Raw genomic sequence first — 12,008 nt, forward strand, 5'->3', positions numbered from 1 at the left:
TGAGGTATGTCAATATGGTTATAAGCGGAGTTAACTGTTTTGCAGAAAGCTGCATTGTTTTTTAAATGTATGAAAGCAACACATACCCTTTTTGTTTGAATTACTAACATATACTTGTGTTGGAATTGTGAAGTGTGAAATACTGTGCACAGCCTTATCAAGTAACTGGAGTTAGGGCTATATATCTTTGACAAAGCTGCATGAAAGCTAAATGTATATTTTACTGACTCTACATTTAATCCTTTAATAATAATATTTAACATTAAAAACACAATACAAAACATTCATAATTGGCATTTTATTTTTTCCCATAAAATTCCAATTAATTATTATGAATGTTTTGTATTTAATAATATGGGAAATGGAGCATTTGCTCCTCAGGAGCAAATGCTCAGTTTTCGATAATATTTGCAAGAGTGATCAAAATTAGAATACAATGCATTTTTTTTTAAATGTAGCATACATGGAGTCAAGGGTTAATGGATAAAATAAGCCTTTCTGATTTCACAGTGTTGGTTTATTGATAGTAATAAAGAAACAAAGAAATAAAAATACAAGTTGTTTGTTTTTAATATTGATCTTTTAGCAAGAAATGACAGGATAATAGTACTAATTTGGTGTTTCCACAGACGTCCTAACAGAAACTGACAAACATAAACATGTGCAGCATCTTGTTTCCTTTGGTTTGCTGTAATTGGTTGTATGGGTCTTCATTTAAATATTGTACATGTATGGTCCTGAAAGTGCACCAATTAAATTATTATAATGTTATAAAATATTCAAAACATCGAAAAATGGCATCTTTAATGGCATCATATAGTAGTTGTCAAAGATACCAAATATGTGACGGTATAAAAAAAAAAAAAAAAAAAAGCCTGCCTACCGTCCCTATTTTTTTTGCTCATGTAACCTGAAACACACATATTTTTTTTTGGCCTAACCAGCCAGGCTCTTCAGGATTATGGCCCTTGAATTGGTCAAAATTTGCCATTTTTGCTTTGTCCACTGTCTAATTTGAACAGTTATCATCATTCTGATCTTCACCAAACTTGCTGAAAATATTTGTTGGTAAAATAAATCAGTCAAGTATGATAATCAGCCAAATGCCCCGAAGCACTTCAGGATTACTGCCCTTGCCATTTAAGCTTTGTCTACTCTCTAACTTGAACAATTCTCATCTGACCTTCACCAAACTTGCTGAAAATGCTTGAAAAGCTTGCTTCTCAAAGGGCCAATGTGACAGTAAGTTGTCTTAGAATCCAAGAAATTATTGATGGGCATATTTCGTGAGTGTCACTCTTGTTACATTGTCTTGTCACCTAAACATCTTTTCCTCTGAAAGTAAAGGTCAGAATGACTCCATACTTGATATGTAGCATCCTTACATGGTCCTCTCTCAACTTTGTTCAAATGGTTTTGTTTGGCCCCTTTTAGGGGTCACCAGAGCAAAAAATAGAAAAACCCTTAAACAACTTGATCTTATTAACTGCTTGATGGATCTTCAAGTCTGAAGCATCCTAGCATGGGCCTCTGTCAGGTCTTTTCAAATAATTTTGTTTGGCCCCTTTTAAGGGCCACCAGAGCTAAAATTATTAAAAAAAACTTAACATTTTCTTTACATGAACCCCTTGATAGATCTTCAGCAAATTTGGTTTGAAGTGTCCTTGCATGGACCTCTCTTAAATTTATTCACATAATTTTGTTTGGCCCCTTTTAGCTAAAAATAGAGTAAAAAACGATTATTCTTGTGAACCTCTTGATGGATATTTACCAAATTTGGTCTGAAGCACCCTTACATAGACTTCTCTCAAATGTATTAAAATAATTTTGTTTGGTCTCTTTTATTTTCATATTTGCATATTGATGGAACCGTACAGAGATATTGAATGGCGTACTAATTAGTGCAACATCCATTTAACTTAATGAAAAGTGACCAGCCAATATTCTTTGAGAACAAATATCAAGCTATATTGATTACAAAGGTTAAACTCTTTTACTCAGGTGAGCGATTTAGGGCCATCATGGCCCTCTTGTTTATAAAGATCAGCTGTATTATTACTTTCAATTTTTTCTACCAATAAGAAAATTGATCAATAAATCTTTAAAGAATACCTTGTTGTCTTATTTCCTTCTCAGTCACTTGGGTGGTAAACATTCCAAGAGTCAAAACTTGGCAAAACATGTTCTGACTCCTATAAACATATTATTTATTTAATACATGTTCAGTGAAACAGGAATAATGCATTGTACTATTCCCTATGTAACCCTATGCATCCTTGTCAGAATCCTATATGCACCAGCGATTGTTCAGTTGCAACGACATTTTTCTCACTTGTACTTTCAGTTTCACTTTCTAGTTTTTCATTTTTTCATGAAAACAAGTAAACAAAAACATTCAATGTACCTAAATATTGTCAATATTGCATCAATGATTTTATTTTTTATAAATGGCATAACAATGAAACTCTTGTTATAGAACTTTACTTTTCACTGACAACGATTTATGCAGTTCTTCTTTCACATTCATAAGAATTTACAGAAAGTAAGCGTGCTGTTTCCCACGCTTTTTAGACTATGTGCTACAAAAAATGTTGTTTTTTTCTGTTACACATTCTGTAAACAGAACTAATACAAATATATTTTTGAATTTCAAATAAGACAAGATATAAAAAACGAAAACAAAATATATTATAGCTTTGTTGTTTTTCAAACCATCGCACTTAGCGAATAAGCCGAAGATATCCGTTAATTTGCATAGTGGGCGGAGTTATCACGTCATTGAGTTTGAGTTGGTTACAAGTCAGATTCCAGATCAATAATCACTTATCGCTTCGTTAGTTAATTGCTTTTGACTTTAATTGATTTTACATACATTAAGAGATGCCTTGAGCTCCTTTCAAATGATTCCGACTCTTGCACTGAAATTTTCTCGGGTCATAACTGATGCATAGTACAAATAAATGATGTTTCAATTTCGGGTCATTTACAATTCTGTACGCAAAACCCGGGTCAACTGAGCGCCCTGAATTATTATATGTTGGTTTGATCAAGTAAACATAGGTTAGATAATCAAGTTAACAAGGAACACTGTTGACACATAATTATTAAACAAATGATTTTCCCCCAAAATTATTGCCGGACACGCGGGCCTACAATATACATCCGCTTGCCGGACCTTACCATTTATTACCAGCAAGAGCCGAGGTCCGATGAACTTTCGTACAGACTGCCATTTAAATACAAACCATAGACAGGGGTCTTTGATCTATACACAGCCTGTGCTGTGATGTCACAAATTGTACCGTTTGATCTGCATACACGACACATTCCAATACATGTGTAAACAAGAAAAAATTGATGCAAAGCATCAAGTCAGGCAATAAAATCAGAAGACAAACATGCATGTAGATAACAAAAAAGGTTATTATTTCAATGATAACATGTTGGGAATACATATGTCAGAAGGACATTATGGTTGATTATATTGTTACAATAGTGTAATGGTCCGCTGCACCTGGCGTCGGATATACATTCACAATTATATAACGGTCCGCTGTAGGCGGCGGATGTGTGTTCATAGTATAACATTCCATTATAGAAGGAAGTAAGTTCATAGAATGTATGTTTACTGTATGTTAACTTGGTTGGTAATATGCAAATTAGCAAAGCTTGGGCTCTCTGACTGGATTGAGAATTTAGTGTATATAAAGACCAGCGGACCCCTTCCGGGTCAAGCATGCTTTTTCTGAAGGGATCTGTTGATGCTTGTTTGACATCGCACGTTACAAATGGTGGCAGCGGTGGGAAGTTGACAACTGCCGGAACGGAGTTGCCTTACCCTTGAGTTTCCCAGACCAAGACTCGTGACGAGTCTTCTCGGAGGGGAAAGTAATGTAACGGTCCGCTGTTGGCGGCGGATGTGCATTCATAATAATGTAACGGTCCGCCGTAGGCGGCGGATGTGCATTCATAGTATAACATTCTGTTATAGACGAAAGTAAGTTCATAGTATGTATGTTTACTCAGTTGGTAATATGCAAATTAGCAAAGCTTGGGCTCTGTGTGGATTGAGAATTTACTGTATGGGTCTTTCTGAGCTAAACTGCAACAGTAGGGGTTGTGTCTTTCAATCATTGATATTAAAAATTGTAAATACTATTAAATATCGGAAATAATTGTTATAGGGAGATAATTCATTCTAGAAATAGAATAAACAGTTTCAAACTTATTTGAAAAAATATTTTGAAAAACATGCGTTATTCTGGACACTTTTTGTGACGAAATATATGTGTAAAAAGTTCATTGTTTGATTTTTTCCTTATGTTGTTTATTTCACCCACAAGCATTTTAAAATGATTCCATTATGTTTATTTTACCACATGACATTTAAAACTAAGCAAAATAGTTATGTTTTTCAGCTTTTTATTCATTTTCAAAATGCGTGTTCGGACGTTAGCCATTCGGTCAATAGAGAGCGTCTATAATTACACTAACAAATGAATACTTGCGAGTGATTTGTGCTGTAGCAATTAACTGAATCACATTATCAAATCGTGTCCAACTAGAGAAGAACACACTTATTGATACAGGTGTATCAGGAAGAAGGAAAAATATTAATTTTTGGGACACGAAAATAATCCGTCAAAAACTGACGTCCGCAACACTGGCTTTATTTGTGCCGATCCTAGGTCAACCTAGATAGGTTATGCCAAACATCGTCTGGGAATGATAAACATGTGTTCTACGTCATCGTTTTTTGTATATGTGATGTCACAGTGGGAAATACGGAGGTAAGTTTTTAATCGGTCAAACATTAGTGCAAATGCACGTCCGCAACGATATATTGAAAAGTTCCGATATGAAGCTCTTTCAATGAAATGTATATTATGAGCAAGGTCGGGGTTTATTTTCATCGAGTTTTAGTTAAAGTAATGCACAATTACTCCAATAAATGTCAATTGCAGACGAAAACTGGAGACATGTATATTCGGATGTAAACATATGACACAACCGAAAATGTTTGGATGTTGTTTTTGACTAATCAAAAATGAGGTCGGTTACGTCCGTATTCTGAATGAGAAATTCATTCGTTTGCTGATGTATAATACGGTATTGTTCAATATGGATTTAAAATAAATAGTTTCTTAACATACTAAGACATATTCACATATTTTGAACTGAATCATAAATGTTTGCTATTTATGCGAGATATGTACATTATTTTGACAACCTCACAAATAATATGAACATAACTGATGACTGGACTGGACCAACATGGGTTGGTTACGTCCAAACATGAAAAATTATAAAACTATTGTTTGAAGTAGTCTTCGCGTTATTCTTGATCCATTTAAAGTTGTAAAAACTTGAACTAGTCACTATTATCACTATTTGCACTATTATCTGAATTCAGCCGTATTTGAGTTACATAGTTACTGTAGTAGTTTCGTTGTAAAGTCTGGTATACATGTACGTAATTCTTGACATATTTGAACATGTTTAGATGTTGCTGAAGACTGTAGCAAACTGTTGTATACAATTTACACTGAATTTTAACATAGCTCAGCCTCTAATATACCTTATCAATTTTAAAATCAATACATTGGTGAAATTTAAGTTTGCAAACTAATGGCCATAATACCCTTTGTACTAATCTCTGATATATTTAATGACAAACACATATCTCAATGCATTTTTTCTCTTCTTCAGGTTGTTGATGGCGATAAAAGCTCAGAGTTTGGAATTTGGGTGCAACAGTGTCCCCCCGGCAAAAGTGGATTCTTAATGATGAACATCAGGAGGGCTATACTACTCGCCCCGGCATCAGGGTCGGCATTGGCGTCCGGTTAAACCGGTTAAAGTTTCAGGGGCAGTTAGGATTTTCACTTATAAGTCCAATACCCTTCATTCAATTGACTAAATGCTTCACACTGTTGTTCAAGGCCATCACATAATGAGGTTAGATAACTCCATATAATCCTTAATACAAATTATGGGCCCTGATTGACTTTGGAACTTGGGTTAAAGTTTCAGGGCAGGTTAAGATATTTATTGAACTTTTATACCCTTCATTCAATTGACATAATACTTCACACAATTGTTCCGGACCATCACACAATGAGGTTACATTACTCTATATTATCCTTTATATAAGTTATGGCCCCTGATTGACTCAGGTTAAAGTTTTAGGGCAAGTCTGGATTTAAAGAAAAACAACTATAACAATCATTCAAAGCAGGTAAGACTTTGCATAATTAATGAGGACCATCTTGCAATAAGGTCACATAACTCTATTTTAACCCTCAATACAAATGATGTCCCTTGATTGATTTTTTTTGAATTTTCTTTTAATTTCTTTTGACAGGCACATTTTTATATACTTAACCAAATTTTCATAAAAGTTATTTGAATGACTTGCATCATTGTTCGGGCGGGCTGGTAGGAGGGCAGCGTCAAAGTCACCTTATGTATAGAATAATATACCCCCACAAACGAAGTTTGAGGGGGTATATAGGAGTGAGCTTGTCGGTCGGTCGGTTTTCATGGTTTCCGGATGATAACTCATGAAAGGCTAGACAGATTTGAAAATTTTTTGGTACACAGGTGTAACATCAGAAGATACAGGTCAAGTTTGATATTGGGGCTGGTGGGGCCAAGGTCAAGGTCACTGTTACTAAAAAAAGAAAAAACCGTTTCCGGTCGATAACTCATGAAAGGCTAAACGGATTTGAACAATTTTTGGTACACAGGTGTAACATCAGAAGATACAGATCAAGTTCGATATTTGGGCTGGTGGGGTCAAGGTCACTGTTACTTAAAATAGAAAAATGGTTTCCAGACGATAACTCATGAAAGACTTGACAGATTTGAACATTTTTTGGTACACAGGTGTAACATCAGAAGATACAGGTCAAGTTCGATATTGGGGCTGGTGGGGCCAAGGTCAAGGTCACTGTTACTAAAAATAGAAAAATGGTTTCTGCTTCATAACTTTAATTGGGCATGAGATATTGTGATGAAACTTGCTGTATAGGCAGCCTCTGTGAAGACAATGCTTGTGATTGAAAATGGGGCCAGTGGAGTAAAGGTTTTTGTGCACTGTTACGAAAATAGAAAAACGGTTTTGTCTTATTCCAGAAGAGATCAGCTAGAGCATCAGCTAGTTTTTCTTGTCAGCAGTGTAACTTCTAAATTACTCAACATATTTAAATAAAACAATACATGCATGATAAAAGAAGATGCAGTGTGCAGTAACCTTGAAGTTATGGCCTCTTTTCAAAGGAATGGTTTGCCATTCCTGTGTCCAGGCGGCATTTGGGGGTATTCGTCCCTCCTGTGACAGCTCTAGTTTTAGCTAGGTTTGACAAAAAGAGACCAAACTTGGTATAAACAAAGAAATTATGGGGGACATTTATGGAATGCGTTTGAGGCCCCTAGGATCTAGGTCAGGTCTACTTTTAATAAAAAAGGATTGGTAATGAATAACTTAAGTAAGGGTAAACATATTGTGACCAAACTTGGTATATAGTAAGAGTTTATAGAGACCTTTCTCAGATTATGTTTTGGTCCCTGAGAGTTGTAACTTGATATATAGGAAGAGTTTATGGAGGACTTTCATGTTTCAGGTTTGGGGCTCTTACGATCAAGGTCACTGTTACAAAAATAGAAGAAAGCAGTTGAAACTGAATCTCTTCTGCTAATCATTAAAAATCCGGATTTGTCACATTGCGATTCTTATTCTCCTTTTTAATTTGATTGTTTTATTGCTTCTGACAAGCACATATCACATCATTATTGTATTCACTTCTAAGTCAAAGCGGCATTATAAGTCGAGTGCACTGTCTTACAACAGCTCATGTTTTTCTGATATAGTCAAAGATCTAGATGTTTCATTTTTTGTGTTTCACTTTAGAGTGTATTATTTGTTTCCTGATTATCAGTAAACTTAGATTTGGTTTGGTGAAGATATGATTGTGTAAAATTCCATGAACAGAGTAGACCCTCCTGTCTGATCTTGGTGTATTCTGATCTCACAGGCATTGAAAGGGGTGAACACATTGAAAATGGGTACATGTACATACACATTAAGTAGGCATATTGTGCTTACAATCATGAATATGTGTTGGGTGAAATAAAAGTTCAGTTGTTACATGTATGTCTGTATTTGTTATTTCCTGTCTCAAAACGCAAATTATAAATAGCGCAAATTTAAGTCTATTGTCTAACAAATCAGAAAGCATGGGTGCTCAAAGGACCACAACATCTATCCATCTTCATTGCTTATATGTTACAAAGCATCATTGTATACAGCAGAGGGAAGTAATGCACCAGTCAGTTGTAACCACAGCACCCCGAGGACCGGTAATAGCGGGGACTTTGGGTCCAGCCAACCAGGGCTAAAATCCCCTCCCATGCGGGACTAAAAAAAAGAGTAAAATCCCCCACAAATGCCCCCGCACCCAAGGTCCCCTAGGTAAGGCCAATTCCCTGCTATATTTAAAACGAAGACAAACTATTGCATTCACCCGGCACTACGGGCCACCTGAAAGGTAAAAACACGGCCCATTCCCCGGCTATCCTGGCTGAAGCAGATAAAACGGGTACTTAATTTAAAGGCAATTAGTACACTGCAAGTGTTTTTTATACTGTGAAACTGTATTGTTGAGTTATGGTGTTGCGGATGTTACCTTGAATTGTCAAAATGTCAAGGGTAACATCCAAACCTATTCACACACATTATGAAATATTAAAAAGTACAATGTTTATAAATAGTTGCCCAAATATACAAATGTATCGCCAATAAGAAGTGCAATGTGTACATGGCTGTCAAATGTGGTACAGAAATTCATCTAAAATTTCCATTCCTAGAACTCGCACATCATTGTATATGAACTCTTTCCTTCCTTCGGCTATCTCTTCCTGGAATAGTCTTCCAGCTGAGGCATCTTCTTTAGATACCGTGTCTGGTTTCAAAGAGTATCTCAAGTCAGTTAGTTCTAAATCTAGCAAGTTATTCTATTATGGGAAGCGTAAGCTTCAAGTCCTACATACTCGTTTACGAACGGAATGCAGCTCATTAAACCATCACCTTTATTCGAAAAACATCGTATCTTCTCCACTCTGTATTTGCGGACGCCAAGAAACAACATATCATTTTCTTCTTTTATGTCCACTCTACTCCGATCATAGACTTTCTCTGATCGACTCAGTGGAAGCACTGACTGAAGTAACTCTTCGTTCACTATTGTATGGTGCTGACACTCTGACTGAAGAACAGAATTTCAAACTGTTTGATGCAGTCCACCAATATATTCACTTAACAAAAAGATTTGATTAATCGACTCCAGTTTAAATCCATCCTATGACTATTACTCTGCCTTTCTTCTTTCCTTCTCCTATCTCAACATAGCTTATCACTATCTTCTTTTGCTTTTTTTTTTTCATTATCTGATATTAAATTCCTTTAAATTTGAAATTTTACCACTGTTCTATCTAAAATCATCTTACTACTCTGAGAGCTATCATATTAATCCTTTATTTAGTAAAACCTGTATTTAATACTATTGCAAATAACCATTCAAGGAAAGGAACTTTATTAGTTAATTCTACCGTTCCAATCCTTTATCTTATATGTTTGTAACAAATGCTTTATTGTTGTTTTTTGCATAATAAATATGTTTAAATTAAAATTAAATGTGGTACAAAACAGAAGTATTCAATACTTTTATATTGCCTTTTGAATTATGTCAGCAACAATAGGTAAATAACATTATTTCCAGAGTTGCACATCAAGAAACATAATGTGTTACTGTTTAGTTAATTCTTCTCAATGGTCTTTGCATATTTAATAAAGTTCATTCAATTATAAATTATATTGGTATATATAAATACCTTCAGGGTAGAGCATTATTGCTTTCCTCTGAAGGAATGTGTTGGTGTTTGTTTCACGTTGCAAGTTACAATAGTTTAAGCCCAGAATTATAGATATTCTGGTTTTCCCAAGCTAATCCTCCAGTACAATTAAAATTATACCAAAAATATACACACGTTACATCAGAAAAAATAGAGTCAATGGTCTAATACATGAATTTCAACTTTTATTTGTACCGGCATGTTATGTGAATTCTGTGTTTTATATATTGTATTTTTTTTATTGAACACATTTTACTCTAATGAGTAAATAGAACGGGGATTATAAGTATCTTCCATGGCCGCTCGTGTAAGATAGGTTCATTCAACCTCGTTTCCGCAAAACACCCTGCGCAAGTCGGGATGAACCTATCTTACACGAGTGGCTATGGTAGATTCTTTTTCTCCCACCTCAGTTAAACAAAATTAAGTAAAAATGAATTTTTTGCTGGAACTCTTTTGTGCTTAGTGAAAATAATTGCGTATGGATATGCGATAATTTGTGGTTGTCATGGATATGCGCGCAGTGATTCAGATTATGTTAATAGTCAAATCGGTCTTTAAATAGTTATTTAGTTTAGTAATTATTTCTTGAAACGAAGGTGTGAGAAAACAGTTTTATGGTGACTTTGGAAGCAAGAAATAATTTTAAATATGTTCTAAATATTGCAACAAGAAAAGGTTTCCTTGATGCTACAGGTGACAGCCTTCAACAAGGGAGGTAATTACAATGTGGTGTCCATTAAAAAGGAGTTCCATACGGGCATTTTATCTTCGCCCGTGGGCAAGATAAAATTTCTAGCATGGTTAAATTATTGGATATACTTATCTGAGGTGGGAGAAAAAAAATACTCTACATTGAGAGGGATTTATCTGGAATTCATTCTTTTGAATGACATTTTCGAAACAAACAATTAAGCTCAATGATAATTTTTCAAAACTTTTTTTTTGCTGCTTGCCAAGGGAGATTACTGTGTATGAGTTTTAGAAACATAAAGGATATTGTAATAGTACTGTGTAACCTTCATCTATTTGAAAAACAACAACATGAATGACAATATGTTTTACCTCAATTTACAAAACCAAAAACAATTTGTATAATTCTTGATGTGTTTAAAATGCATGTAGTGTTTAAAATGCATGTATATTTCTTCAGTTTTTTAACTCTACTGGCCAAAGGCCAGAAGAGCTTATGCGATGTTAATGTGTACGTAGTATGTGTGTCCAAGCGTCTGTAAACAATTCATGTTAACATGATACAGCCTTCAGTTTTGATTGTATATTGCCAGATCCGCCCATGCATGCCTAGATTATGGCCCTTGATAGTATAAAAGTCCTGTAAACAATTGCTTGTAACACGATACAGCCTTCAGTTTTGATTGTATCTTGATTAAACTTGTACAGTATCTACATTCCCATAAGAGCTCGGTTCCTTTCGAAAACCAGCCAGATCCGCCCATGCATGCCTAGATTATGGGCCTTAATAGTATAAAAATCATGTAAACAATTGCTCGTTAACAGGATATAACCTACAGTTTTGATTGTATCTCTATGAAACTTGTACAGTATCTACATACCCATAAGAGCTCGGTTCCTTTTTAAAACCAGCCAGATCCGCCCATGCATGCCTAGATTATAGGCCTTGATAGTGTAAAAAAATCAGTGTGTAAGTAAACAATTGCTTGTTAACATGATACAGCCTTAAATTTTGATTGTATCTTAATGAAACTTGTACAGTATCTACATATCCATAAGAGCTCGGTTCCTTTCGAAAACCAGCCAGATCCACCCATGCATGCCTAGATTATGGGCCTTGATAGTAAAAAAATCAGTTTGTCAGTAAACAATTGCTTGTTAACACGATACAGTCTTCAGTTTTGATTGTATCTTGATGAAACTTGTACAGTATTTGGATATCCATTAGAGCTGGGTTCCTTTTGAAAACCAGCTAGATCTGCCCATGCATGCCTAGATTATGGGCCTTGAAATTATTAGATTATTGGCCTTGATAGTATAAAAAAAATGCTAATGTGTAATAAATGCTTGCGAACATGATACAGTCTTCAGTTTTTTCAGTATTCAGATGTTGACCACACAAA

The 12,008-nt window shown here is 35.0% G+C and overlaps 1 protein-coding gene across 6 annotated transcripts in view; it reads left to right on the forward strand.

Moving 5' to 3' along the window:
• The window catches only part of LOC128235137 (uncharacterized), an 84,291-nt gene that overhangs the window by 24,246 nt on the left and 48,037 nt on the right, over positions 1 to 12,008 (forward strand). The gene's annotated exons all lie outside the window — the stretch shown is intronic.

Source organism: Mya arenaria, chromosome 5 (assembly GCF_026914265.1).
Source record: "Mya arenaria isolate MELC-2E11 chromosome 5, ASM2691426v1".
Taxonomy (NCBI): domain Eukaryota; kingdom Metazoa; phylum Mollusca; class Bivalvia; order Myida; family Myidae; genus Mya; species Mya arenaria.